Source organism: Phasianus colchicus, chromosome 13, assembly GCF_987193195.1.
Source record: "Phasianus colchicus chromosome 13, bPhaCol1.hap1.1, whole genome shotgun sequence".
NCBI classification, from domain to species: Eukaryota; Metazoa; Chordata; class Aves; order Galliformes; family Phasianidae; genus Phasianus; species Phasianus colchicus.
The window spans coordinates 17,462,676-17,467,721 of record NC_143448.1 but is presented as its reverse complement, the minus strand read 5'-3'; the positions used below and the strand labels follow the sequence as shown (position 1 = coordinate 17,467,721).

The following is a 5,046-nucleotide window of genomic DNA, read 5'->3' as shown; positions in this document are numbered from 1 at the left end:
TATTCTGCACTTTAGAAACGATCATAAAATTTGAAGTTCACATGCTATGAGCAGGAATCCAACAATAGCAAGGTCTCAGCTTAGTAAAATCTACTCTAATATCTTGACGCTCATACCAAACACTAAAGCATTGAAGCGCTGGATCTGCTCAGTAGTCCTTCTCATTTAACTACAGTTTCACAGGTTTATTCATATTTTCTCCTTTTTTTTTTCAACCCCGTTGGAAGAAAAGAATACACAACAACTCTCAAACATAACAATTTTATTTTCAACCAGATGCATGGACATAATCTTTTATTTATGTAAAGGCCCAATCGCTCCTGGCAATGCATTAAGTGGGAAGAAGGCAAGGGGGAGGACTGTCCATCACCCCAGCATGCCCCACCTGTAGGACCACACAGCTGCTCCCATGGCACACCCACACAAACCACAGATACTGATTTATTTCCCGTAAGAGCCAGAGCTTGGCATCAGTATGTATTACTGATAGAGCAGGTGGGGCAGATAGCTGTTTTAAAGGGGGGTGGGGGATTGTGGTCATCTTAATTGGTGTTGCTCCAAGGTTGGTGTTAGATATGCTCTCTAGGCTTTGTTGAGAACCAGCTCTCAGGAATCAGGTAGTATGCCTTATCTTTTTTCCTGCATTCCAATAGAAAATATCACCTATTTTTTTCTGGTTTCTGAGAAAACAATTTCCTTCTTACAAGTCTAATGGATAAAACTGAAATGCTATGAATTTGATTTTTCAGGTTTTATTTTTATGGGGATCTACTTTTCGGTACTGCTAACTTTAAGCAAGCTGTTTTGACATCCTAATACCTCATTTAGAAAGATATGCACATATATATTTTCTGTTTCAGAGAGGAACTAATTCATCTCTTTATCTTCACGGGAAGGAAAGGAACTAGACAGATATATTGCAGTCCCTATCATGTTCTCTGAGTCTTGCACACGTGTTGTTGGAGGAAAACTTTGGTTCAGAGAACACACTAGAAGTTAAAGAAGTATTCTGTGATAAAATTGGATGCTCTCTGTAAGGAGCAAACCCAAGGGTGCAGCAGGGATCATCCCAAGTTCTTGCTTTCCTTCTGTGCAGAGAAAAGAAAGAACTCTAGTTCCACGCTTTCCTCTTTTCCATTTAAGGTGAACTTTGCAATCTTGCTTCCTAATTCACCAAGAGTGCAAAGTGCTGTCTCTCAGAAAATAAAACTAGTGAAAACATCGACTTCCTTGGAAATACTGCTGATGAGCTCACCTTTTGTAGTGAACCCTGGAGCAACATCCTGTTCTCTTATTTTTTTCATTTTTCATTTCTTGGCTACAAAATTTGGCTTGTATCAAATGGATACGTTGGAAGCTTACAGCAATATATGTAAGACTTTTTTATTTTTCCCTGCCTGTCTTAATTCTGCAATGTAAAAAGCCCTCTATGCTTAAATCCTGAGTAGCCTTGATATTGAGAAGGTGTGCATTAAGGTTGTAGCGTTTATTCTGCTGGCTGGCTCAAAAACAGCCTAATCTACAGCAATACACCACCAGACAGCAGAATGCACCCTATACACCAACAACTTGTTCTCCTGAGGATAAATATCTTTGATGCTGTCCTCTCTTGAAGAGAAAAAAATAATTTGCCAGGAGGTGTTAAGCCAGGACTCTGCTTTTTACTCATTTGCTGAGAATGCAAGAAACCTTACTACTGAGGGAGGAATCGCTGATATAAACTGCAGAGCTATGCAAGTAGTTGAGTAATTATGGATTGAGGTTTCCAAATGCTAAGGACTCTGCAGAATATTTCTCATTCTTCACATCAGATATTTTGTAGGTGTTATTCTGGTAATGAGTGGAAAGGTGGGCAAAGATATGAAAAGAAATGTAGAGTCCTTTTTAGAAATAAAGTATATTTGTGCCCAAAGAATGGTAACCTTCCTATCTATGGAAGGTAAATGCATTTCACGTAAGCTTTCCTTTTTTACTGAATCCCATACCATACTATAGGGATAGAGAACTTTGAAATGTTGTAACAGATGTTTTTTTTTCAGTGAGGAGTTGTGTTGGTGTTCAGCACCTGATCCTACATCTCATCTGAAGGTCTGGAGGCTCACTTGCTACCAGCCAAAGCACCCACAGCAGTAACTGAGGATACTGGGGGGAAAAAATTCTTCTCCCCAAGAGCAGTCAGTCATTGGAACTGCCCAAGCAGGTGTGGGAGTCACCATCCCTGGAGGTGTTATGAAAAGGATAGGTGTCACATTGAGAGGTATGGTGTTGATGGTTGGACTAGATGATCATTAGTGGTTTTCTCAATCTTAATGACTCTGTGATTCAGAAGTGTGGATGTCTGCCCTCTGTGCCATGCCAGGGTATTGTTCTATGACACTATTATATTATGAGCAATGGAGCCACGTTTCCCCCACCTCCATTGACTCCTCAGGTCTCAGTTTTCCATCTTTGCCAGCAACTGGTACTAGCATCATTTTCTTGCACTGGGAAATATTTGAGTTGACACCAGCAGTGTGATGCTTTGTCAATAAATTTGTCACTAGATGTGCGTGCCATGAGGCAAAACCCACCTCTGCTTTGTGAACTGAGTCAGCTTCCACCTCACTGCAGTTTCTCAAGCAGTGACAAGGTTTTCCTAGCAGGAGAAGCTCAGCAAATGAGGTCTGATTTTGGTGTTCTCTCAGCTTGTAATGGCAGTCAGGGGAGTGTGCCAGCATTTCTGTGTTTATAAGCCACCTGATGTAATGGTAATAAGATGCTAACATGAGAGTCTACCTCTGATCTGCCAGCTGCTGGCTGCTCCAGCCCTTCTTGGTTCAGGAGTTTTAACAAGATGTTTCTGGTCTGTAATCAATGTAAACTTCCCATGCAAAACCTTATGGAACATCCTGAATCCGGGATAAAACACTCTGCCTCACTTTGATTGTAATTTTGCCTTGCTTAGCTAAGGCTCTGGAGCTATAAGCAGCTTCTAATCATTTTGTCATCTGACACTTTAGAAAAGGATGAAGCTGGTAGGTGGGATATTGAATGGAGACTAGCCAGTATGCTGGAATCATAATGCACTTCAGCCTTACCAACGTTGGCAGCATCTCAGACCATGTCTTTACGGATGCGTAGCAGCTTTAAAAGTGTATTTTCTTTCTGTTTCACTCCACCATGAGCACACTAGCAATGTGATAAGTGCTGTATTTAATGAAATAGCCTAACCTGTCCTCTTTTTGCTTGCAGGATTTCAAAGATGAGGCAGAGGAAGGCATTCTGAAGAACAAAGATCACCATTTCAGTAGTGCTCTGGAAAGGAAATGGGGGGGGTGTTGGGAATGCCAGGCTGATTTGCAACACAAATCTATGTTTTGCATCTGATTATTGTAGGCTTTGTTCTGAGGATGGGTTATCATAGCCAAAGGAGCTGGATGCCCATACTGGCCTCTCCTGGTACTCTGTGTTGGTTACAAATCCTATGAAACTTCCAAAAATGAGCAAGTTAATGTCATGCCCTGTGTTTCTGTTGTCTCGTTGCAGTGGACAAAGTAATTTCCCTTCAGGCAGATTCTGCTTTTGTTCCGTCTGTGATGGCTTGGAGCAGTAACTGCTTTCAAGGATGGGACAGAAATAGGGACATCCGAAGGTCTCCCACCACAATGCCGTCTCAGGATGCACCGTCACAACACAAACCAACTGTTTTCTCCTGAATCTCGAGCAAAGCAACTTGCCTTTGCGACACTGTCCCCTCTCTTGACTTGAACACAGGCCTCCCAGCTGCAAATTCAATACCGAGCGCCTGCTTTCTATTGAAAGCTGCTTAATTGGCTGCTATTCTTGCTTCTCCAGCTGAATTTGCATTAAAGAAAGACCTGCGATCTTTGGCATTCCCCATGCGAAGCTCCGTATTTAGCGTATGGAGCTGGCAGTTCTCTTAACGCCCACATCTGTCTCTGCTTGCCACAGCTGATTTATGTTTAATATCTTGAAGGCATGTGGTGCCAGTCCCATGTTGAGCTCTGGATTGTGGTGGTCTGTCTGTATTTGTTGAAATTGGGCCCAAAGAAGCTGGCTTGGAGCAGAGACTGCGAGGAATGCGAGCCAGTGGCCGTCCAGACAGCTCTGTCAGCAAGCTCAGGAAACTGGCTGAAAAATACTGGGAAGAGGCCCAGGTTTTAAACAACCTGTGGAGCTCTCATGAGAACACTGTTTTAAAACAGAAAGTTGAGTGATACTCTTAATTACAGATTTTAAAAAATGAAGGTTAATGATGTCCTTGCCCTTGCAGAATGCGAGGCATGTTCCTCAAATTGTGGTCATCAAGCAAGCAGTTTTGTCTTCTTGCATGAAGAGCACGTTTTCATGTGCTGCTTTAATCCATTTTCTTCCCAGGCAGAGATAAAGATCAGGAGGCTCTTGGGGTCCCACAGCCACGGTTTGACCTGTAACTCTGCAGCAACGCTGGCCATATAAAGAAATCTTTGGTGTAAGGTTGATACTTGTGTGCCTCAGCAGACAATGGTGGGTTTTGCATGTTAAAGCTGTAATTCCACAAAATAAAAAGCTATCAGCACCAAGTTGGCTTCATCTCCAGAATTAATGAGCTCTGGGGTCTTATATCAGGGATGGAATACCTTGAACACTGATATGATTTGACAAGGCACGTGCTTTAGGGCTTAACATTGGAGGGATGGGGAGATGCAAGAGCCTGGGTTCTTTGCTAGATGATCCAATGGTCCCTTTTGGTCTTCAGTTTAATGAATTTAGGCAGTGATGGAGTCTGTCACATTGTGTTGTTAAGAGTATGGGAGAACGATCTACGAATTTTAATCATAAAGAGGCACCTTGTATCCTGTCTCTTAAAGCAGTGCTTAGGTGCTTTTTGTTGAGAAATTTGCATTGGGTTTTCTTTATTTATTGGCCCTGTGATTGGATCTGCGTGTCTGAAGCTTGGGAAATTGCACAGATTTAATATTGGGCTGAAATTCATTTTATCTGAGTACAGAAGTCCTTCTGTGTTGTGACAATGTTTCAATGCCTTTTGTAGTCAGGAAGTGACTA

The 5,046-nt window shown here is 42.2% G+C and overlaps 1 long non-coding RNA gene across 1 annotated transcript; it reads left to right on the top strand.

The window, feature by feature from the left end:
- The first annotated feature begins 503 nt into the window (after nucleotides 1-503).
- Nucleotides 504-4,562, top strand: LOC116243729 (uncharacterized). The gene is made up of 3 exons (XR_004170041.2): nucleotides 504-617; nucleotides 2,040-2,257; nucleotides 3,232-4,562. It is a non-coding gene; the product is annotated as an uncharacterized LOC116243729 (long non-coding RNA).
- The last annotated feature ends 484 nt before the right edge of the window (nucleotides 4,563-5,046 follow it).